Source organism: Peromyscus maniculatus, chromosome 4, assembly GCF_049852395.1.
Source record: "Peromyscus maniculatus bairdii isolate BWxNUB_F1_BW_parent chromosome 4, HU_Pman_BW_mat_3.1, whole genome shotgun sequence".
Lineage (NCBI taxonomy): Eukaryota > Metazoa > Chordata > Mammalia > Rodentia > Cricetidae > Peromyscus > Peromyscus maniculatus.
In genome coordinates, this window is record NC_134855.1 from 52368837 (window position 1) to 52393713 (window position 24877).

A 24877-nucleotide genomic window follows, 5' to 3' on the forward strand; every position below is an offset into this window, starting at 1 on the left:
ATTTTTCCAATCAAAATTTGATTTTTAACCTCAAAAACAATGAAGTATCCTTTAGCCAGACAGAATTTTATTAGGAACAGAAGGGAGCAATGTGCAGAAGTTCTTAATTCTAAATGTAATTATTTCCTCTTTGAAAAACAGAGCAGTTATAACATTAATAATGCCAGGGGTTGGCTTTTAAAACATTTTCTTCCTTTTCAAGGGATTCTTTCACCCACTCTGAGACCAAGACACCCACTCAAACCCTGGAGTGACAAGTTCAGGCACTCGAATGCTTTCAGAAAGGCTGTCAGGACAGAACACTTGCCAAGCCTCCATTCCACATGTTCTCTGGGAGTCACTCAACATCAAGGTTTCAAAGCAATCTCCCAAAGTCCCCAGAAAATACATGTATCTATTTGAAAAATCTCCTATCAGCAAGATTGGGCCAGTATCATCTCAACTAGTTATTTCTTAAACAAACAAATAAAACCCTCAAAACCTTTTTAAAACATCATCTCGGACACCCCAGACAGAAATGTCACATGCGGGGCACGCATGGCTGTTGCGCTTGTACTGTTTCCCTGTCTCGCCTTCTGAGCAAACACAAAGGCTATTTTCCCCCAAGGGTTCAGAGGGCATACGATTTCATTTCTTCAGAAAATTGTTTCTCAGGATTTCAATCTTCTTAGCTAGAGATGACAAAACATAATATCAGAAACACTTATTCCTTTTATCTGCTATATTTTCAAAGCATAAATAAAAGCTCAGTATACATTTCAGACAGGTGGATTCAAATGGTGGATTCAAACTTAGGGATAAACCATATACTTTGCAAAAATAAATGTGATCATGTGAGAACATTTAATTGTAAAATGTTTGGGAACATGATCGATGCAAAAACCAAACCCTTTTAAGATATTTTGAATTGTCAGCCTCGTATTACTCAAGTAGCATTTGATTTCTCTAAATCTTGGGGTTAATGAGACAAGTGACAAAAAATTAAATTGGATTTTTAGAAAAGGGGATTCAAATGAATACCATTCGGCTAAAGCTGCTCTTTTCTATCTACGCACAGTGGTGAGCACTATTTTGGTTTTCAACCTCATTACACTCTTATTCATAAGGCATGGTATAAAAACTTTAAACCTCAAATGTTTTTAGAATAAAACAAACCATGCATCTATGAAAAGATGAGCATAATGGCTTTTTGTAGCATGCCTGGTGCACTTCGCAACTGGCCTTGCACAGCATTGGGTGAGCAATTCCCATTAACATTAATATGTTCTTAAGCTCCTACTGTTCTATCATTTAGGCAATAATTCGAGGATCAATTTAATTTCATGGGAATTTCACTATTCCAGGCTGTCTTTGTGGCTTTGTCATATAAAGAAATTTAGTTCAGAGCACCTAAGATTTCACAGTGATCCTTTTCTGGAGTAACTGAACATGTCCACACTTGCATATCTATTGCATACCTGTCACTAAACATGTCATCATGGATGAAACTAGTTATAAAATATGGTTGCTTCTGAGTTAGGATACAATCTGTCTTGTCTCAGCTTCCAGGTGATTTGCAAAAATCATACAAACTCTGTCATCTAGCAAAACATAAGATATATATATACCCTGTTCCATTATGGCTGCCATCTTGGATTAAGGCACTGCCTTAGCAGGTCCCTAATGATGCATTGATATTTAATTTGGGAATGTTAACATAGTGTGTCACAAGTAGGGTTTCCTTTAGACATCTGGTGTTTCAGGAAACTGCATCTGTGTTGAGGTGAAATAGGACTCATTGTGTGTACAATCGCTCTGTGTTCTTAGCTATGAAAAGCATCAGCAGACAGAGTAAGGGTCTTGAGGGCCAGGTCAGGGGGCAGGGGGAAAGGAACAAAAACTGAGATTCTATTTCAGAATTCTTTTCAGTAGGTTTGGGCAATTAACGATATTCTTGGCATCAAGAATTACTTCTAATGATTGCAAGAAAGTTCAGAAAAGGTACCTTGTTAGTCTTAGGCAGCATTTTACACATTCTTATTCTCTGGGGAGGGGAGGGCTGAAGAGTGTGAGCATTACACTAAGACTCAAACTTTGTGGAACTTCTGAACTTCTATGATATGCATGGAGAACATACACCAAGTTTAAATATACATGCACCAAACAGACATCAATGTACATAAAGGTCAGGTAGGATCTAATATATTAACAGAGGGTGGTGTTCTCAACTCTTAACAGGCCATCTAAAATAAAAACTCAAGGAAACTTCAGTGTTAAACCACACCACAGAGAAAATGACTTAACGGACAGGTAAAGGACATTCCATGGAAAAGCTGCAGAATATACATTCTTCTTAGTAGCACATGCACTGTCCCTGAAATAGACCTCATTCTAAATCACAAATCATTGGAACAATTGCTTGTATTTAATCAGCTTATACTGCAATAAAACTAGAATTCAATCGCATAAAAAACCATGCAAATACATGCAGGCTGAATGATATACTCTTGAATGGTCAGCAAGTTATTGAAGAAATCATGGAAGAACTTAAAGAGGATGAGAATGTAACTTACCAGAACCTTTGAGACAGCTAAGAACAGCTAAAGCAGTTCTAAGGAGAGTATAACTGCAAGTGCATACATGAGCTAATCAGAAGGATCGCAAAGAAATAACCTAATACTGCATCCAAGGATTCTAGAAAAACACTAACAATTCAAACCTCAAAGCAGTAGATGGCAAGAATTAAATTTCAGAGCAGAAACTAATGTAATAAAGACAAAAAATACATGGAATCGATCAAAGAGTTGATTCTGCAACTTAATAAAATTAGAGATTGAAACAGAAGGTTATAGATTCCAGCTAAATCCAGACAATCATTGGTGAACACTTTGAAAACTTACAGTTGCGTTTTTTGCAATATCAAGGAAATGAAACTAGCGTAAATGTCCATCAACAGAGAAGTGGATAAGGAAAATGTTGTATTCATATATAGTCCAAATTTATGTGTCTGTAAAGAAAAATGAAATAGTGATATCTGTAGGACTACGGATAGACTATATTAAGTGAAATAAGCCAGTCTCAGAAGGTTAGTTCCCTGAATGTTCTCCCATACACAAAACCTAGATGTGAAGCTATTGTAGTGCATGCATGTGTATATTTATATCTGTGTATATGTGAAGCTAGAAGGGGATCAAGTTCATGGAAGAAGAGAAATGGGAGGGGAAGAAGGTAATGGACTACTGTGATATAAAAGCAGAATGGGGCATATCTGGGAAGAAGAACTAGCTAAAGGCGGGGTGGGGGAGGACAGGAAGGGGGTGTGAAGGACAGGACAACCTAGAGCAAAGTATAAAGCATTTATTTATGAAAAATTCCATCATGAAACACACACTTCCTATTTTAACCTAAGACATTAATTTTTAAAAAGTTAAAGCTCGCTAAAATTACAAGACTTTGAACAAGTTTTGAAGACGTTCTGTTAATCTTAAACCTTAGGTTCTTTAATGGATGGTTCTGTTCTATCTTTAGCTTGGCTTCCTTAGACAAGTCCTGAAGATATCCAGTTATAACAGCCACATGAACATTCATCAAACAAACGAGGTGCAGATGCTCCTGAGAGAGATGTGTGGCTCGAGAAATACTCACATGTATGATATCACTTGACTTAGAGAGAAAATTGAGTTAAAAACAGACCTCCCAAAGTTTAAGCATTTGTAATAAAAGTACTAACAAAAAATAAAGCTAATAATATATTCTCACAAAAGCCAACATCCTGATTTAAAAGATACTATAAAAATAATAACTTTTATCTTGAGGAAAAATGAATACATTACCATAGTAAGAAGATTGGTAAGGGATAGAAAGTTTGATTAAAGGGATAAAACGAGGAATTGGAGACAATTTGTAGAAACAAGAGAAAGCACCTGCAGGGTATAGAAAGACACAGAACAAGTGCCTGTTCCAGGCATATGGCTACTTTTCTCTTAGTAGTTAAGACCTAAATTCTGTGGTGTTGTGAAACTTGCTGCATTCCCCTACTGTTGACTTAAGATGAAATAATTACCTGAGAAAATATCGTATATAACCAACAGATGCATCTGGAGTTGTATTAGGCCCTTTCTCCTATTTGTGGTTGCCTAAAAGCTCATTAGTGCCATGGAAAACATGGAATAAACTTTACTAGAAAAGTTGTTGTTCAAATGTAGATAAAGTATTTCTGGAAGACAAGAGATATCTAAGTGTCCTATGTGCATTAGTTTTTTGACAATCTGAAAATGTAAGAAGCCTAAACAAAGTAATCTCCAATATCCAACTGGTTTTTCTACTTTTGAAATGTTTCATTCTAGAGGCTCCAATGCAGTTTAATTTTTAGCACTTGTTCATGTGCACACACATTCACATACACACCACAGCACACATGTGGAGAACAGAAAACAACTTTAGAGAATTGTTTCTCTCTTTCCATGATGTGGGTCCTAGGGATCAAACTCGGGTTTCAGGTAAATACCTGACCAATACCTTTACCACTCAGGTTTTCAGACTTGGTAGCAAATACCACAGAGCCAACCTGACAGCTCTAATTTAACTTTTAGATGATGAGTAAGTAGCAATAAATATAGATATTATAGAAGACAATAAATTTGAATATTAATTGGTGACAGAATACTGCTTGTTACCTCAATAAAAAGAAGCCTTCTCCATTTTAAAATTCCAATATAAACCATGGAAACTCCCAAACAACTCAGACTATTGCCAAGGCTATTGGTTGGTTGCTCTCCACAAACTAACCAATAAGACCCTATTGCTGAAGACAACACCTATCTATGTCTCAATGAACATGGAGAAGTCAAACTAGTGCCTTGGCCCTACCATGCTTATGAAAGGTACTTTGCATACTAGCAAAGAAAGGTAAACGCCAACCATGCTGCAAACTGTCCAATCTACAATGGTGACCTGCCCGAATGACACACTGTTGCAACAGTGGCAGAAAAGCTGTGTGTCAACCACTATCTAATTGGATTTGAGGTCCCCTCCATGAGGTGGAACCCATGTCTGGCTCTACTTGGGTGGCCAAGAATCTGAGACTAGATGGGCCATGGACCCAGGGGAAAACCAAATACTGTTGTTCTACTAAAGGAATGTAGCAATATTGTGACTCCTAACAACATTCTGCTATACTCACAGGTAAGTGTCTCACTCAGCCATCATTAGAGAAGCTTTCTCCTGCAGTAGATGGTAATTAACACAGAGATCCACAACTAGGCAATGTACAGAGAGTGAGAAACCCATGAACACTCAATCTTAATCAGAATGTCTTCATCAAAGCCATCCTCTCAAGACTCAGGGAACTTTGGGGAAGAAGAAGCAGAAAGATTCTAAGAGCCATAGGGAATGATGATACCAAGAAAACAAGGCCTTCCAGACACCCCAGGACTGATGCACAGAGGAATTCACAAAGACTGTGGCAGCGTGGACAGGGCCTGTTCAGGTCCAAGCCAGACAGGGTCCTGGCACTGAGACCGAGAAGTAGACACAAGCTCCCAGTCCTAACTCAAGCTGTCTCCAGTTAGCAACAACTCAAAAAGGAAAACTTCATTTCTCCAACAGTCTCATTCAGTATGCAAACCACACTTAAGGGCAAGCCCCATGCCCGGAAGTAGATGGCCAACACAAAATGAGGTCAAAGGATTTTGGGAGATTTTCTTTGTCTCATATTGCTGTGTCTGCGCATTTGTTATTACCTTGCTGGTCTTTTGCTTATATATTATGGTTTTAAGTTGGTTGGTTTTTTTTTTTTTGTGTGTGTGTGTGTGTATGTGTGTGTGTACATTTCTCATGTTCTTTCTTTTTTCCTTCCTTCCTTTCTTTCTTCCTTTCTTTAGATTTTTCATTGCATTTATCCTTGTTTGTTTGTCTTTTTTACTTGTCTGTTTGTTTTCTTAAGAAAAAGAAGAAGGCCTGGAGCTGGAAGGATGGAGAGGCAGGGAGGATGTGGGAGGAAATAAGGGAGGGGAAACTGTGATTGGAATACACTGTATGAAAATAACTTTGTTTTCGATTAAAAATGGAATGAGACAAAGAAATTCTAGTGTAAGAGAAGGCATGGGAAACAGGAAAATGGTACTCAAGTCATCTATCAGGGGATGCCCACATTTTGGGGAAACATGCCCAGGAGAATGTCTTCATTTACAGCTCTTTACAGATATACTTGTGAGAGCAAACATTTTCAACCTTTTGGGGATGGCTTAGTTAATTCACAACCAACAGGCTCTGTTCTAATCCATTGCTTTGAACAAAAGAATGCATCTCACCAGGCCTCTTTCTTTGGCTCCTCTCAATTTTAAGGAGCAGCTCTGGTCATTCATTCCCCACGAACTAAAAGCAGTGGTTGACTTCCATAACTGCCTTTGTTCTACCTAGTTGGCCCCTCTTTGCCCTATTTGAATAGTACTGCATCTCCTTCAGATTCCGTTCTTAATGAGGTTATTTACCTTGCATACCCAATGAGATCGTACCTTACATAATAAATTCTCTGCTCTGAGGTATGTCTGAGGGGGCAGCCTATTCAGCTATTAAAAGGTATAACCTTTTAACAGAGATTGGTCTTAAGGCTGGACACAACTTTTATACTGGCTTTCCAATTACTTAAAGATGTCACCATAGCATACAGAGGTGTTTACATTTACATATACACTAGTGGATCGGCCTTACAAACACCCACTAACTACAAAATGACTTTCCAAAGCTCATTTGCTACCACATGTATAAATGTTCTTGCTTATGTATGTTAATGAAATACACATGTGCTAATAATGCAAGCTGGGCATTAAAGAATAATCATTTTAATGCATTAGCGTTGCTATCAATTATGTGTGCTAATGAAATGCATGCAACTACAATCCATTTGGACTCTAAATTTCCTTCCAGTCAGTAATTGCTCTTCTCCCTCCACCCAGCTATTTGCCAGAAGTTGTAACGTTGACTACCTTAATTTCAACTTATATATTACCACAGTGGAAAAATAACAAGCTGAGAAATGTCCAGAAGTCTGGAAGCAAACAAAGGATAAGGAAGCCTGGATAATCCACCATTTTGACAATAAATTTAGCCTATCATCATTGATAGGATAGCAGGAAAGACTTTGTAAATGAAGGGAAGTGGGGGAAGGGGGAGCAGTTACTTCTTTGAGTCCATGTAAGTCATACCATTGGAAGATATTACCATTAAAAGGGCATTTTAAATAAATACATTAAATAAAATTGTTTTAATTAAAAATCATTTTAATAAAACTTCTCCTCAAAATTCTTCCTCACCTTTTGTTCTATGTTATTATCTTTTTATTGACACAAAGTCTCACTCTGTAACCTAAGCTGACATATAACTCACAATGAAGCCCAGGTTGGCCTCAAACAAACTCAAAGCAATCTTACTTCAGCCCCAGGTAATGAGACTATAGATGTGAGCCACCACATCCTGGGGTTTTTGTACATCTCCTTCCCCACCCCAGGGGAGAATGTGAACACAGTCCACCCCACTACAAATTATGCAATTGAGTTTCCCACATTTGGAAAAATCACAGGGGTCAACCCATATGGATAAGTCTCGTCCTGGGAAACCTACCTTGGTGATCATGGTATCGCCCCTACCAGGTTAAGTATACTTTCATATGTCTTAATTTCAAATTTTCAGTAACTTGATCAGTGTGCCTGCTGCTGCTGCACTAACCTACAAAACATGTTTTTAGTGCTCTCCAAGTGTGGTGCTGGTCAAATCGAATAGCTACATGGAGAAGAACGGAACTTTACCCTCATCTATCACACTTCACAAAACTGAACTCCAAACTGAGACCCTGAATCTAACAGAGGAAAAAGTAAGGAATATACTTGAGCTTATTGGCACAGAAAGACTTTCTGGTCAGGACTCTGATAGCACAGGAAGTAACATCAACAGTTCGGGACTCGGGGAGATGGCTCAGTGCTTAAGAGCACTGACTGCCCTTCCAGAGGACCTGGGTTCATTCCCAATGCCCACATAATAATTCACAACTCTCTGTAGCTTCAGTCCTGAGCGATTCAACACCCTCTTCTGGCCTCTTCTTGCACCAGGCACCAGGCACACACATGGTACACAGACATGCATGCAGTTAAACAAACATACACATAAATAAAATGTTTTAAAGGCCAGCAATCAATAAATAGGACCTCATCAAATGAAAATGATTTGTGCAGCAAAGAACACCATTATTGATGTGAAGAGGCAGCTTACAGAATGGGGAAAAAATCCTTATCAGCTATCTAACAGAGTATCTAGAATATACACACTCAGCCGGGTGTGGTGGTGCCTTTAATTCCAGCACTTAGGAAGCAGAGGCAGTGAATCTCTGTGAGCTCAAGGCCAACCTGGTCTACAAAGTGAGTTCTAGGACAGGCTCCAAAGCTATGCAGAGAAACCCTATTTCAAAGAAAAGAAAAAAAACCAAACTCAAAAAATTAAAATCAAGAAAACAACTCAATTAAAAAAAATGGTTGCATGGAACTAAGCAAAGAATTATCAAAAGATGAAATACAAATGCCTGAGAAACATTTTTTAATGTTCAATATCCTAAGCCATCTGGGAAATGCAAATTAAAACTACTTTGAGATTACCCCAGTCAGAATAGATAAGATAAACACAAAATGATGACACATGCTGGTATGGGTGTAAGGCAAGGGGAACATTTATTTATGGCTGGTGGGGGTGCAAACTGGTGCAGCCACTATGGAAATCAGTGTGGAGACTCTCAAAGAAATTAAAAGTAGATCTATCACATGGTCCAGCTATACCGCTCTTGGGCATATACCCAAAAGACTATATTCTACTATAGTGGTACTTGCTTATCTATGTTCATTGTTGCTCTAGTCATAATAGCCAGAAAATGGAAACAGCCTAGATGTCCATGAATGAATTGGAAGTGTGGCTTATTTACACAATGGAATATTATTCAGCTGTTTAGAAAAACGAAATCTGCATATAAATTGATGGAGCTAGAAACAATCATCATGACTTGCTATTGATGATTACTTTTCTCCTCCTATCAGAGTAATGCAAAGTACCTTCCAGCACCATAAACGCTAGTCAGTAGGAGTGAAACTACTAGTTGGGCACCAATTCAATTTCTCCGTGGTTGATGACCTAAGTTTTGTCTTCAGCAATAGGACCTTGCCATCAGTATGAATATATATATATATAGATATATAGATAGATATAGATATAGATATAGATATAGATATAGATAGATAGATAGATATAGATTAGATAGATAGATAGATAGATAGATAGATAGATAGATAGATAGATAGATAGATATAGATATAGCATGTTTTCTCTTATATATAGATGTTAGTTGGACAGCTAGCAAGGGACAAGGGAAAATGAGGGGACCTTCTAAGGAAGGAAAACTAGAATATGGTGTTATAAAGAGATAACAGTGAAAGTAGGGGGATTGAATGAGGAAGGGATGGAAGAGCAAGGTAAAGAAGGAACATGGGTCGAGACAACTAACACTAAAGGTCCTTTGAAAAGCCAAATGGAACCCTACTACTGTAGAAGCTTCCTAATGGAATTTACATACATACATACATATATATATGGATAGATAGATAGATAGATATAGATGGATAGATAGATATAGATAGATAGATAGATAGATAGATAGATAGATAGATAGATAGATAGATAGATAGATAGAGTCGGTCTACCCTGTAATAGGATGACAATGATCCTACTAGACATGTGACATGACAGGCACTTTTTTAAAAGTGCCAAGAATAGGTTATTTCTTTTGAAGTTGTTGACCAGTGAGTTTCCATAGACCCCCCAAATATTACAGGCTACTGTCAATGCTAGTGATCAATTTCCATAACTTGATGGTAAGACTCTATTGCTGAAGACACTATGTACTTGAGTCACAAAACATGGATATATCAAGCTTTAAGCCTTCATCCCTACTGGCTAACTTTGCACACTACCAAAGGAGAAAACTAATCATCAATCTTAGCTATGAACCCTGAAAGGTACAATAATGTCTGGCCTGGCAAGACAAGCCTGCTAATGTAATAGTAGCATGAACATCATGGAGTGACCAACCACTTTCTAATTGGATTTAAGTTCCACTTTACAAGATGAAACCTATACCTGGGCACCATTGTCAAGTCAATAATCTGTGGCTAGACAGTCATAGACTCTAGGAAAGAACCTACTACTATTATTCTACTAAATGGGCATAGTATTAAACCAACTCCTAATGATTCTTTATTATACCCATAGACTAATGCATATCTCTATCCTCATCAAAGAAATTGATTTGCTTCTATTTGCATTAGATGCAAATGAACACAGAGACCATAACTGGTCAAGGTACAGAGAACAAGAGCCTGAAGAATGCTTAACTCTAGATGGGATATCTATATCACATTCCTTCCTCACAGGGCTCAAGTATCATTGTAAAAAACAGAGTGTAAAGACTATAAGAGCCAGAGGTAGTGAATGAATACAAGGAAACAGTGTCTTCTGGATACAACAGGGCAGCTGCACACAGGAGTTCAGCAATTGTGACGTCATGCACAAGCCCCCCACCCCACCATGTGAGCTCAAGCCAGACAAAATTCCTGCATGGAGAGGGAAGGTGGACATGAAGTCCCACCTCTGTCAAAGGAGCTTTTGGCAATTGATAGCTGTTGGAAGACAAGAGTCAGTTTTCTTTAAGAGTTTTGCCCTTGGTAAATCGATCACACTGCTGCAGTGGAAGGCCACACATCCAAGAATATATGGGCAGCACAAATTGGATTTGATGAGGGGGAAAAAAGGACACAAAGTGGGTGGGTTGGGAAGGGAGGCGACCTGAGAAGAGTTGGAGGAGGGGTGAATATGAACAAAAAACATTGCACAAAATTCTCAAAGAATAAAGGGAATGAAACAGTGGCCCAAAAGGGGCAACTCTCTTAAGCCTAAATACTTTGGTGACAATTGCTCCAGGGAAAAAGTAATTAGGAGAATCTCCTTCATATAAACCATCCTATTCCTCTCCCCTGCAGGAGACCCAGGAAAATCTAGCCTACTTACTAATGCTTAGGCGCTCATAGATTATACCTAGACAATTCAAATATTTATTAACAACCGACCATCTTATAGGTATTGTAAACATGGCATAAAACAAAACTTCAGATATTTCTGGCAACAAGTATTTTTTTCTACTGTCTGGGGATGGGAAGATGATCTAGTTTTATATATATATATATATATATATATATATATATATATATATATATATATATGTGTGTGTGTGTGTGTGTGTGTATATATACATACATATACACACAGTATGTTAGACAAGGACAATATTACTACTGGATACTAGTAATAGTGAAATTGGTTTTAATGGAATAAAGAAAGCAAGAAAGGGGAGTGAAGAAACATTTTTAAAAGGATATGATCAAGTCAGAGACAGCAAGTTGGTATCTGAGTATCCCAGATAAGTTTAAGGCAGAAAAAAGGAATACAGGAAGAGGACCACCATGCAGGCACATAAGGATGGACAGTGTAGGACTTGTGAAGACAGGCTTCCACTATAAATATGAAGAGCAATGATAGGAGAGCAGGTAAGTGCCTTTCCAACAGCCTAGGTGAGATATGAGAGGACTTTGGATCTGAAAGAAAAGCTGAGCCCACAGCTGGAGTCATCACTATCTATCCTGTAAAAACATTTATATTATAAATTCCAATTCATAACATTTAAGTATTACAAAATATAATTCATCAGTAAGGATACAAATTAGTAGCTTCTGGGTGTTAAAGTTTATTATAAAATCTATTTGTGTGTGCATCATTTAAGGTTGCTGCATATCTACATTAAAGATTGAGTCAATAATCATAGCAAGCAAAGCCTCGGAGCTAAAAAGAAAATAATTACAAGTTAACGTATCACAGAATTAAATTACAATGAATGACACATCTTACAGTCTTATGCTTGTGTATTATGAAATGTGAATATTGTTACAACAAATAGACATGATTTTTTAAAGATATTTTTTATTATTTTATGTGTATGAGTCTGCATGTATATCTGCATGCCTGTGCACCATGTGCATGTCTGGTGCCAAAGTAAGCCAGAAGAGAGGGATGGAGCCCTCGGAATAGGGATCACCAGATGGTCGTGAGCTGTAGATACTGGGAACGAACCTAGGTTATCTTCAAGAGAATCGAGTGCTGTTAGCAACTGATCCATCTCTCTAGTTCTGCAGAAATTTTAATAAGATGAACAAACGCCTTTAAGTAAAGAGGTAATGATTGTTTTGAATCAACAAGAATTGAGATCTGAAAGGAGTCATAACTTTTAAAAGTCAAAAGTTAAAGTACAAATTTTGTTTTTGTTCACTCACTTTTGCAGTATTAAGGATGGATTCCAGGGCCTCACACATGCTGGCAAGAGCTCTTTACACTGAGCTACATCTTGTGCTGTATCTTTTTAACAGTATAAATCATTGAAACAAATACAAGAAAGTTTTTATATAGGTTTATTTATATAGTTTTATATAGGTTAATTTTAGCTTTCAATCAGGAGTCTCTTGTCTTAGGGATATTATTTTAAGGTGTATTACTTTTGTTTATGTTGCATTTGTTTAACTCTGTGAAGCTGCGTTGCTTTGCCTGCCTAAAACACCTGATTGGTCTAATAAAGAACTGAACTGAAGAAAGGATAGGTGGGGCTGGCAGACAGAGAGAATATAAAGAAGAAGAAATCTGGGAGGAAAGAAGAAGTAGCCAGAGAAGGAAGAGGACAGACACCCGGCTGCACAGCAAGCCTCGGAGTAAGAGGAAATAATGAAAGATACACAGAAATAGAGAAAGGGAAAAGCCCATGGGCAAAAAAAGGTAGATGGGATGAGTTAAGTTACAAAAGGCTGGCTAGAAATAAGCCAAGCTAAGGCTGGGCATTCATAAATAAGAATAAGCCTCCATGTATGATTAATCTGGGAGCTGGGTGGCAGGACCCTCAAGAGAATAAAAAACCCAACAACACTCTTTAGCTTCATCTTACTTTACAATTCTCATGCAATAGCTATGCTTAAATGATTAAAGATAAAATCCTCTTAGGGAAAAGAAATTGAGTCAAATGATTGAGAAATAACTACATGGAATCTGGAGGTTCTATGAAGCACAGCATAAAAATTAAAATAAGTTTTTAAAAAAGAGTTCCCTGGGCTTTTGGTAAGAATGCCATTCCCTGCAAAGGCTGATTGTCAAGTCCCGGGACTGCTCTTGAGAGTGTCAACAGAAGTTGTTGGAAGAGGACAATCCACTTCTCTTCCCAGAGTCTCACATTTGCCCATCTATCAAACATCTGACAATAATCTGCTACAATATGCATTTGTAGAAAGTATGCTTTTTGCAACTAGCACAGTATAAGAATTACATATAAATAGGAATTACGAAAAACACATGTAAGTTCATAAAGAACTAAGGGAAAGGTTGATCCTCACCCCAAATTCAACAGAACATGTAAAGCACTAGAGATGAAAGTATGGGGTGAGCACAGTCTAGAAACATAAGGATAACACCTGAGAACGTAAGGTGAGAGGGGCCAGGCACACAGGCTCTACAGTTCCACAAATTAAATGAAAAAAACGCCTATTCCTCTGGGTAAAGCTCTGGGCTTGGGATCTATGGATAGCAGCCACCCATACTCTCCCTCCCTAGCTTCTACTATACCAAAGCAAAGACCTGGAGGACAAGAAATTCTAAAACAAAACTCTAAAACTAAGATTTTAGCATTCTGGTGAAAAACTTTAAATCCCAGTGAAGGTGAATATTGATACTTTAGCACAGTGTCTTACTAACAATAACAAAAAAAAAGTTCAACTGTGGAGAACTACTGTTTGTTTGCTAAGCAATGTACAGACAGTTGAAGCTACCTAAGCAACACTGGTTCCCCAGTGAACATCCAGTCTGTGCAAAAGCCTGCATATTTTGTATAAACCAAATCAACAATGTGAACTCAGAACAAACATTTTGATGAGACAATAAAATGCATAATTCTTTTAATGATTTAAATGAACACCTTGTTGGAAAGGTGCTTCCCCCTTTTTGTCTAAAAATGAAAGGTTTTGACCTTAACATAGTAAAACTATATGCAGCAAAAACAGTTCTCAAGTAAAACTTACATTTACAATATTCAGTCCATTTGTATTCTGCAAACTCAGAGAAAATACTCTACCATCCATCCCATCTCAGTGACTCCAAAGTTTTATACCTAATTTACTTTCTATCATAACTAAGAAAAACTGAAACTCTATTTAGTCTTTAACTTCATCAAAAGGATTTAATATTACCTAAGTAAACAGGAAGTGCATTGCAAGCAACTTCCAAAACTTTAGAAATGACAGAGACATCTGACTACCTGAACAATCACCCAAAGATCCTCTGGAATGTTGGAACATCCATCTTCAGCCTAAAGGCCTAGAGTATCTGGCAGATTTTTCAGTGAAGCAGGAAATTTGAAGGAATTTCTTCTGTGTCCTACAAAATGCCTGGCAAACTCTTCCATAAAGCAGGAACCCTGAAGAAACATCCTACCTTATTTTGGCAAAGTTCAGCAGTCACTTTCCTATGGGTCCTGCATGTCCAGTTTTTACAGCATACTGTCAAGCAGTCAAGGCAAAAGAAGTTTCTTGCCCAAATGGCTAGCCTTGCCACAATGAAAGCAAAATCCTATGGAGTTTCTTCAATGTTCATCATCCCTTTATAAAGTAAATTGGTGTTGCCAGGAGTAGATGTGTCTCATTGACATGAAAACCTTAGGTTATTAAACATTTTAAATGCAATATTCTGTAGGTCTTTGAAGTGTTTGAAAATAATCTGTCTAAAATATACCCATTTAATCTTGAAAACATACCTAATATGACTACAAGTTTGATTATTATAGATTAACTATTAACTCATTTCTTACTTATACATTTTTAAATGAGCTGCATGAGTACAATACCCTAAACAAAAGTAGAAGCATATATACAGTATAACAAAATTAACTTTAAATTTGTATCAATATACCAAAATCCATGCCAGGGCAAAATATCTGAGATTAATAAGTCATTTTTTATCGTATATTCCTATATTCTCTTAAATAACAAACATCTGTAACCCACCAAATAACCAAAGACCACCCACCCCATCTCTTGGGAATGTGAGCATCATGTTCTCCAGACTGCTTCCTGTTGTATGTGGGCAAAGACATCTTTAAGGGTCCCTGAGGAAATCTGAAATAATGGCCAAGACCTTGGAAGGCCATCAGTAATATTTGTTGATATATATCCCCTGTCGAGTTTCAGGCAGTCTCCCTTGAACAAACTAGATCCACATTATCCTGGAACAAATCCACAGCCTCTTGTTTCCTATGGAAATGAAAGCAAACCTCTTCTCCAAAGCATTTTGTACTTCCATTTGACAAATACATTTTTTTTTACTTCCATTTTAAAGTTAAGGCATTCTTAAAATATCTAGGCTGGTTTATTTCAACAGTCCTTTCAATCCCATATCTCTTAGCACCTGTTGTTTGCTTATCAACAATCAAAATTCAAAATCAACACAATAACATACAGGATCCAGACTCCCTGTGTATTTCGCATCTCTATGTGGCTTATTCTTTTTTTATATACTACTTTACTTCTCTCTTTAAAGATTTTATTATTTTTAAACTGTTTTTCTTTCTATGACTGTGTATACTCTTTATTTCTTTCTTAAGTTCTATACACTGTAAAACACACTGGAACCTGTTTAGAGGTTTTTCCATCTGGATCTCTTTTATTGTGTATCTTTTAGCCTTTTTTAACCATGTGAGCAAAGTTAAAACTGATAAGGTACAGCTGGGTCTCCCGTGTGGCTTTTGGTGGCTGGCTCTGCCCAATTCTAGGTTCATGAGAGCCAAGCCTAAAGCTCAAGACCCAGTCAGAGGTGCATCTGACAGGAATTGCATTCAACCCCCCAGAGATCTAGAATGCCCATGTTTGCACTGTGTCAAGCATTTTTTACTCAGTGTTTTTTAACTTAATGTACCCCCTGCTCCAGGGCTTGCTGTAAGGTAAAAACTCTTAAGGAGCTTTTTTTCTTTTTACCTTCTCAGGCCCTACATGGAAAAATGGTCCCACATTGGGCACTAAAATGTAATTGGATTTTTACTCTTTGGGGGTCCACCACCCAGCTCCCAAATAAATACATGAAGACTTATTCTTACTTACAAATGCCTGGCCTTAGCTTGGCATGTTTCTAGCCAGCTTTTCTAACTTAAATTATCCTGTTTCTCTTTAACTACATTTTTGCCTCTAGGCTTTTTACCTTTCTTTATTCAATATATCTTCTTTCCTTCTTACTCCATGGATGGCTGGGTGGCTGGCCCCTACAGTCCTCTTCTCCTCCTTTTCTTGCTCCTCACCCTTCTCTCTATATTTCTTCTCCTATTTATTCTCTCTGCATGCCAGCCCCACCATCCTTTCTCCTGTCTAGCTGTTGGCTGTTCAGCTTTTTATTAGTCCAAGCAGATGTTTTAGACAGACACAGTAACACAGCTTTACAGAGTTAAACAAATGGAACATCAAAGAATACAACACATCTTTGCATCATTAAACAAATATTCCACAGCATAAATGAATGTAAAACATCTTAAACTAATACTCCACAACAGTGCTTTGTTGTGGTTGGTTGGTTGGTTGGCTAATTGGTTTTCCAGACAGTTGTCCACTCTATAGTCCATTCTAGTCTTAAAACTGTCCTATAATCAAGACTGGCCTGGAACTTGTGATCCACCTACCCCAGCCTTCCAAGACCTGGGATTACAGGCATACAACATCATGCTTAGCTGAAAGACAATTTATTAAATGACACAGAATCAAAGAATGTAAATGTCTTAGAAATTTATTCAACATCAAGAATAGAAATATAATTTATGCATTTATGCACAGAGCAACTTCACTTATCTTTTGTGTTATTGCAAACTAATTCCATTTTGTGATATCCTAGAAGAGTTACAGTGAATAGTGCAAGCAGAACAAACACAGTACTCCCTCCTGCTAAGTAGCAAAGTCAGTAGGCAGCAGATACTCTTTTTCAGTTTCTTAATAATATCTGTAATAGAGCTTCAGAAAACCTGGTCAATAAATTCTTCAGTGTATTCTTTACTTCTTCAAATACTGAGTAACACATTGTTATAAATTATTATCACAGTATATTTTAATCATTTTAAAGTACATTAGGTAAAGGAAAATGTTAGTAAAAATCCAACCTTACCAAATGGTTAAGAGTGGAAGATACAAGAAAGAATGAGCAAATATGTGGTGGAGAAATGGGAGAGAGAAAGAAGCAAAGTGGTTTGTGTGCTGTGGAGAGAGGCAGAATTGGAGACATGACGGCTATGAGGACCAGGCCTATGTGAGTGGCCTGAGCTGCCACCTGAGGTCAATTGATGTCTGGGCCTGTGCTGCCACCAAGGTCCATATTGGGGCTGTGGCCCTATCACAGCCAGGGTCTGTGTTGATGTCTCATTGCCCATGTTATCATCAAAGGTCAAGCAGATATCTGTGGTCTGGGACGCCACCAGAGGCTATCATGACATCTGGGCCTGAGCTGCAGGCAAGGTTCCCACATCTGGGTTCATGGCCCTATTGCAGCCAGGGGCTGTGTTGAAGTTTGTGGGCTGTGTTACCACCAAGGCCATGTGGATGCAGGGGTCCGGACCATCACCCAAAGCTATGCTGATGTCTGAGGGCTGTGCTAAACTAGCTCTGCCCCTTGCTGGCCATGAAAGGGCTGGCCCTGCTCCTCAATGGCGGCTGCAGCAGGAAAGCTGTTCCCAGTGGCATGGCTGCAGGAGAGCTGGCTCCAGAGGCCTGGGCCTGGGAGAGCTGGCCTCATCCCTTGCCAGCCCTGGGAGAGCTGGAGCTACTCCTCAGTGGCCACTGCAGCCAGAGCTGGCCCCGCCCCTCACTTGAGGGGCAGTTCCGGGAGGAGGCCCTGGCAGACCAACCTAGGCTACTACCCAGGCTCACATCCAGAGCTTTGAGTTAGCCCAACCCAATATCTACACCATCGATGACCTGCTAGAGCACGTGAAGGGACGAGTCCTGCAGATCCATAGCCAAAGGATCTCCATGACAGAACAACAACAGGATAACCGAGCAGAGTCTCGGTGAGGGTCCAGTATTGATGGCGTACTAGAAGTTAGAGACCTTGAACCAGACCAACAACTCGTTGCAATAAATATTTGCAAGTAAAACTGTTTGAGCAAAAGGGTATACTGTGTGACACACTGCAGCTTCCAAAACCACTACGACAAACAAATATGTGATGGAGAGAAGGGCAAGATGGAGGAGCAAAGTGGTTTTTTTTTTAACCATTTTTTAAGCTTTTATTTTCTTTTGGGGGAGGCTACAAGGGTGGGGGACAGACATGAAGCACTGGGAAATGAGTGGGATGGGGGTGCATGATGTGACATTCACAAAGAATCAATAAAAATAGGTTTAAAAAAAGAGTGGAAGATACATGAAATACTTACACAATGGATACCTAAGTTCAAACCCTGCCTCTACCACTTACTGAGTGATCTTACATGAGTTAGTTAACTTTGAACATCAGTTTCCTTATCTACAAGATAGGAATAAAAATTACATTCCAAAGCAGCATTCTAAGGATCAAATAATACTGTAAATATAAAAGGTCTTACAACAGGCTGGACAAATATTAAGTAATGAATAACAATTCCATCTCACAGGAAACTAATACATCAAAATGCCTCCAATTACACAGTTATACATACTCAGACATTTAAAACATGTGACTCGTAAGTAATAGCCCTACAAAATCTCACATATACTATAAATCTATCTGTATTTTAATCCCCTAAACAGAAATTAATTTTCAAATTTATTACAAATTGTCATAAATTCTCAATTGGTGAGGCTTGCATTATTTTGTAGTAGCTGTTCTTTGTTGCATGAGAATTCTAGACCAAATTATACTAGCATGCATTACTACATATTGTAGCATAATCATTTCTAAATTTATATCCAAAGCAAACTTTAGGAAATTATTTGAACACACTTAAGAAGTAGTCTCCATAAGAGCTTAGTTGTGAGATGTCCAAAGAAATATTTTAAGGGATCAAAGATTATGGCACCATATTGAATATAATAAAATAAGTACTTACTAGAAGACAAAAGCCTTGACTCATTTCTCTTAATTAGAAGAGTTAATGAGCTGTGCATCTCTATATATGTGCACATAAAAGAAGGCTGAGGAAATATGCAAATGTGAGAAGGCCCTTCACAGCACGAGACAAGCTGAGAGTACTTTGAGCTACTGAAGTGAGCTGAGCTCTAGTTCCTTCCTAATTCTTAACCCTGTATCATGCATAAGACATTCATTCCTCCTCTCCATTTTCCAGGTAACAGAGGTCTCTAGATTTTATTGCTCATATAAATGCTTTTTCTTCCCAGATTCTGAGTCTCTTCCACTTTAAAGTTGAATTTAAGTCAACTCTTTCCCAAAAGACTTAAACATATAAAAATGTTCTGAATTTGAAACTAAGAGTATGGGCTGAGATCTGGCAATCTTTCTGGAACAGTGATTTGCTATAGGCCATCATTCTATATTTTAAATTTATTTTAAAATAGTAAATGTAGATAGCCAGAAATAAAGAATAAGTAGTGAATTTGATAGTGAATTTAGAAAACATAAGGAGAAAAGAAAAAAGTAATGCATATCCCACAGTGGGAATAGTCAAAACATTGTTGTATTTCTTTCAAGTTCTTTTTATATATGTCCAACATCTCTCTCCCCTTCCCCCCCCCCTCTCACACACACATTCACACCTGAATTCTTATATGTAAGTTCAGACCATATGCACTGTAACTTTGTATCCACTTTTCTCCTAATATTAAACAAACATTTCTCATACTATTGTTTTAAACTTTAAAAGTATTTTAAAGGAATTAAAGACTCTTTCCCTTCCATTCTGATCATTTATTTTTTCACTATACTAAATAATTCAAACTGAAAGAAAAACAAATGCAGAAGAAATTAAGGAGGAGAAATTGAGGCAAGTACTAAGACTATCCATCCATGCATCCATGTCCTCAGCTGTCTACATGGGAGGGGAACCTCATTACCATCGGCAGCTGCTCCAGGTCTGTAAAAAGCGGGGTAAAGGGTCGCAGTCTCTTCTTGGGGGCAGATGTCTACAAGGCCTCAGATGATGACAAGTGGACAGTGATTGATTCTGGAGTTTGGTAACCACAGTTCATCTAAAAATAGCCACAAGAAGCAAATTCTGGTGGCACCCACAGAGTATCTTGCTCAGACCCAGTTTTGCTTTAAGAATATAGTTAATTACATAGCAGTATTAAATAATTTATAAAGTATACAAACCAAAATACTAAAAAGGAAGCCCACAGGCAAGAAAACAATGTGTTAGAAAGATAGAAAGCTGTGAAATAGCTTCGCAGAACTGTTCAGTGCTGGGGATGAAGTTCAGGGTGGAGCGCTTTCTAGGCCCTGGCTGGACTCTCCAGAACAGAAAGGACAAAAACAAGATAGAGAAAAGCAGACATGAGCAAGAAAAATGAGTTTCCTGACATCATTGCAGAAGCAGGAGTGTCCTAAGAGGGAGGAACTGGAACAACTAAGAATAAAATAGAATGGAGTAAGCAGAAATATCGTGTTTACAATACCAAATGTACTAGGATTCCTCACAATACTCCATCTCATTTCCAAAACTTAAAAGTATGACACAGTTCAAGCCATTCTTTCCATACAAAAGTGATCATCAAAAAAGCTACCCTGAGTCCAAAAACACACTGAACACACTTTTCCATTAATTTTACCACTTAGTATGGCTTCTGTCCATGAGGATAGTTTGAAGTATTCTCTAACGCCTGAAAAAGATTCAGCTTTTTACATCAGTCTAAACACTACTATCATGCTGAGTAATCATTTAGCAGTTAAGTATTCCCCAAGGCACCACTGCCTCCCCTCTTTGACTCCTGGTCCTCTTAGAAAATTAAATGACATCTATGACATCTGTGTTCTCTTCCAGGATCAACATGTACACACATACAAAACTGTAAAAAAAAAAAAAAAAAAGTATTCCCAGAGGCCTCTGAACTCTTTCAATTCCTACTAACTTCTTAGAAAAGGAGGGATTTTTTTTTTTTTTTTTTTTTTTTTTTGGTTTTTCGAGACAGGGTTTCTCTTGTGTAGCTTTGCGCCTTTCCTGGAACTCACTTGGTAGCCCAGGCTGGCCTCGAACTCACAGAGATCCGCCTGCCTCTGCCTCCCGAGTGCTGGGATTAAAGGCGTGCGCCACCACCGCCCGGCTGAAAAGGAGGGATTTAAAGAGAACTAGTGAAGGGGTAAACTGAGTCACGAGGCAATGAAGACAGGGTGGGAACTACAGAACTTTACCATTCTGGGCCACACTGGCCAATGCACATTTCACTTAGCATTTAATTAAGTGAAGTCACTGTGTTTTCATCTCAGAACTTTCTATGGTTGAACCAGGCTATCAGACAAAACAGAGACACTATGAACTCTTAAGAATAGGACCCCAATCTCATTTCTATCTCCCATGCCTGGCTCATAGTTAACATTCATCAGAGGGAAAATGAATAATTAAATGAACACACTAGAACAAAAATCCTACAGATGGCAGAACCTATATGCAGCATTGTGTTATTACAACAGGGCCCTTATTATCACTAAATGCTTTTAGTTAACCACTGGCATATGTATTAAAAATCATTTGGTAAAACTTCTTTGAGCTGTCTTAAAACTTATTCCTAAAACACAAAATAGCTTTACATTAATCTGTTATCAGAGCAATAATTAACAATCTTTGTTAGTAAATAAGTGGATCTTAGGAAGACCAAGCTTGTGTTGGAAATAAATGTATAAATTACTACTATTTTCAAAAATTTGAATCTTTACAAATTTCATAACTGGAACTTCAATGCCTTTTTAAATTTTGTGCAATAATTGCACAGAAGATAGCAGCCAAAGCACCATTCCAATACACTAAAGGTAATTGCTGCATCTACTGCTCATGTCATGGTGATGTATGACTATGTAGCAAAGGTCAACCTTCTGCACTCATACATTATCGGATTTGAAAGCACAATATTTGATTCTGACCAACCTTTAAACTGCCCACAATATGTGTGAAAAATAGATGGAGTTTTACCTTGGTTTTATAAAAAAAAATGAACCCATGTTTCGGAAGCAGAAGGGTCAAGAAGGCAGTGGCAAGGTTAGATGTCAGCACTATGAATCTCACAGTGTCTTGGCTTATCAGCGAGGTCCAGTACAATGATTACAAGCAAAAATTGTTATACTAATGAAGACAAAGATCTAAAAAATTAAACAGCACAGGCCCTCTCACAGAGGGCAGTACCTGGTGGACAATAATGCAAAAATAAGGACATAAATCACTCTTTAGAGATAATAAAAACCCATAGTACACCAATCATTTGAACGCCTGTGGAAGGCACTGTTGAGACCAGGAGTGTCAGCTGCCATACCCCTCACTTCTCATCTGGAATGCAGCAGCCTGAAACACAGCTTCTTGATCAGAAGACAAGTCATTGTTTCTCACGCTCCTCACACGCAACAACCCTGCTGACATACAATCTAGTAGTTGTGTGACATCCTGAAGTCAAAACCAGTGTTTGCTGAGTGGACAAACTGGTTCTCAGAATCTACTGAAATCTGAACAGCTGCTGGTCTCTCCATCAGTGACCAGGGGGCACTAGGAAGGAAGAGTGGAAAATAGCAGAAAGGAAATCTCTATGGTTTAATAGATTAGTTATTTGGGGTACAAGTACTGTGTCATGGCCCATATATGGGGGGGGGGTGTCAGAGGGAAACTTTCTGGAATCAGGTCTTCCCTTCCACCATGTGGGTCTTGGGACTGAACTCAAGTAGTCAGACTTGGCAGCCAGTGCCTTTAACAACTGAGCAATTTTGCCTGACTACCATTATTTTGAAATAAACTGGAGGTTGCTGTATTTAAGGGAAGAAAGGTCTCACAATTAAAAAGAATTGAAAAAAATCAAAAAAAGCTTCTTGAAATTCAAAAGAAAACATGTGCTGGATAGGAACAGCAAGAATCCATCACAACATTCAACCAAAATAGGTCTCAAGAATATCAATTTTATTTCAATCTGTATTCAGTTTTAATTATAAGACCCAAAGCATTCTAATATGAAAATCCATATACTGTAGCTATGTGAACACACAGTTGAGAATCAAAGTTCCAAATTTTATTTAATTTTTTTTGAAAGATTGTATAAAGCAAAGCACTATTAACTTAAAAAAATCTGTCAACTCCTAGAAAGTAAGGAAAGCCTTTGGAATTCTTGCTATAGACAATAGGACATGAGTAGCCAGGTTCATTTTTAGCAAACAGTTTATAGTTCATAAAACACACATTGTAATGTATTAATTATACTTGTATAAGCACAGGACCCATTTCCTTTTGCTATGTTTTTCTTTGAGGCAAGTACCCAACTTTAAAATCTATATGCTGAGAAAGGAAATATTCTTGAATTATTGCATACAAGGGGATATGTGATTCTAGGCCCCACTAGATCCAGATGTCAAAAAGCAGCAATTTAAGGAAAGCTCTAAGCTAACATCAGTCATGGCATCAAATGGGTTGGAAATAGGTAAGTAAAAATCAATATAGAGCCTGGTGTGGTGGTGCACAGGCTTTAATCCCAACACTCCAGAGGCAGAGGCAGGTGGATCTCTGTGAGTTTAAGGCCAGTGTGGTCTACAGAGCAAATTCAAGGCCAGAGAGGGGTATATAGTAAAACTATATAAATATTTATGTAAAATATTTATGGGTTTCTTTAACTATCTTAGAGGAAGCAGGAAAAAGGATTGTTAAACCCAGATTAAGTCTCCCGAAATTCGTAAACCCAGCCCAGGTAACAGGCTCTCCCCATGCTCCCTGCGCAGCACATGTGCTTAGGTTGTCTCCAGCTTAGTTCATTCATGTTACTGAGGCTCCTCGGTGTCAGGCACCAAGAGAACAAAGACAATATGTCCTAGCCCTCAGTAGTGCTTTGGGCAAGTACTCACTTTCTAGTCCTAACTCCATCATTCACAGGACTTTCAGGCAGAAACAGCACATTGACCTCTGGTGTTGGCAAAGGCAAGTCCAGCACTTAGTAAAAGGAATCTGCTTTCTGATTATAGATGTAGCACATCCTGTACCAAGGTCTGGTTTACTCTGGTTTGAGATCAAGAGGGAGACAATAACTAAGAAACATGGTCTATCTCCAGTATTCAGTGAGAACTGAGAAGCAGAAATAACAAGCAACCAGGTGTTTCCTGCACAAATGACTTGTGAAATACTACACACGCATGAAAAACTGAAGAGCCTTAGCCTACCTCCTTCAGCTAAAGGAGCGCTCACAGGTGGGGAAGAAAGCAGCGGCAGTCCCCAGGTTTAAATCCTATTTTTAGCCCCATAAGCCAATAGTTTTAGGAAATGAATTTAGTCTCCACGTGGCACTGCTCTCTCCTCGAAATCACTGGGAGAACCCTAAGAGAATGCACAGGACGGTACCTAGAGCATAAGCTTGACCAACAGGAGGCACTCATCACAAATACATGCACCAAATGCCCTGCCTGCAACACCCTTCAAAGCAGACTGAGAAATGTTTATTTCCATGAAAATACGTCTTCCTCAAGTTTTCCTAAATCAAATGCCAGAGATCTGGTAAAAGTCTTGAGTAGCTAAAGATTTGGCCTCTTTTACACAATTCTGGACTGAGGGATGCTTTGAGAACACTTTTTAATCTTCTAAGAGTACTTG

The 24877-nt window shown here is 38.3% G+C and overlaps 1 pseudogene; it reads right to left on the reverse strand.

Moving 5' to 3' along the window:
• Positions 1-7485: 7485 nt before the first annotated feature.
• On the reverse strand, positions 7486-7637 carry LOC121829257 (U1 spliceosomal RNA; annotated as a pseudogene).
• Positions 7638-24877: the final 17240 nt, after the last annotated feature.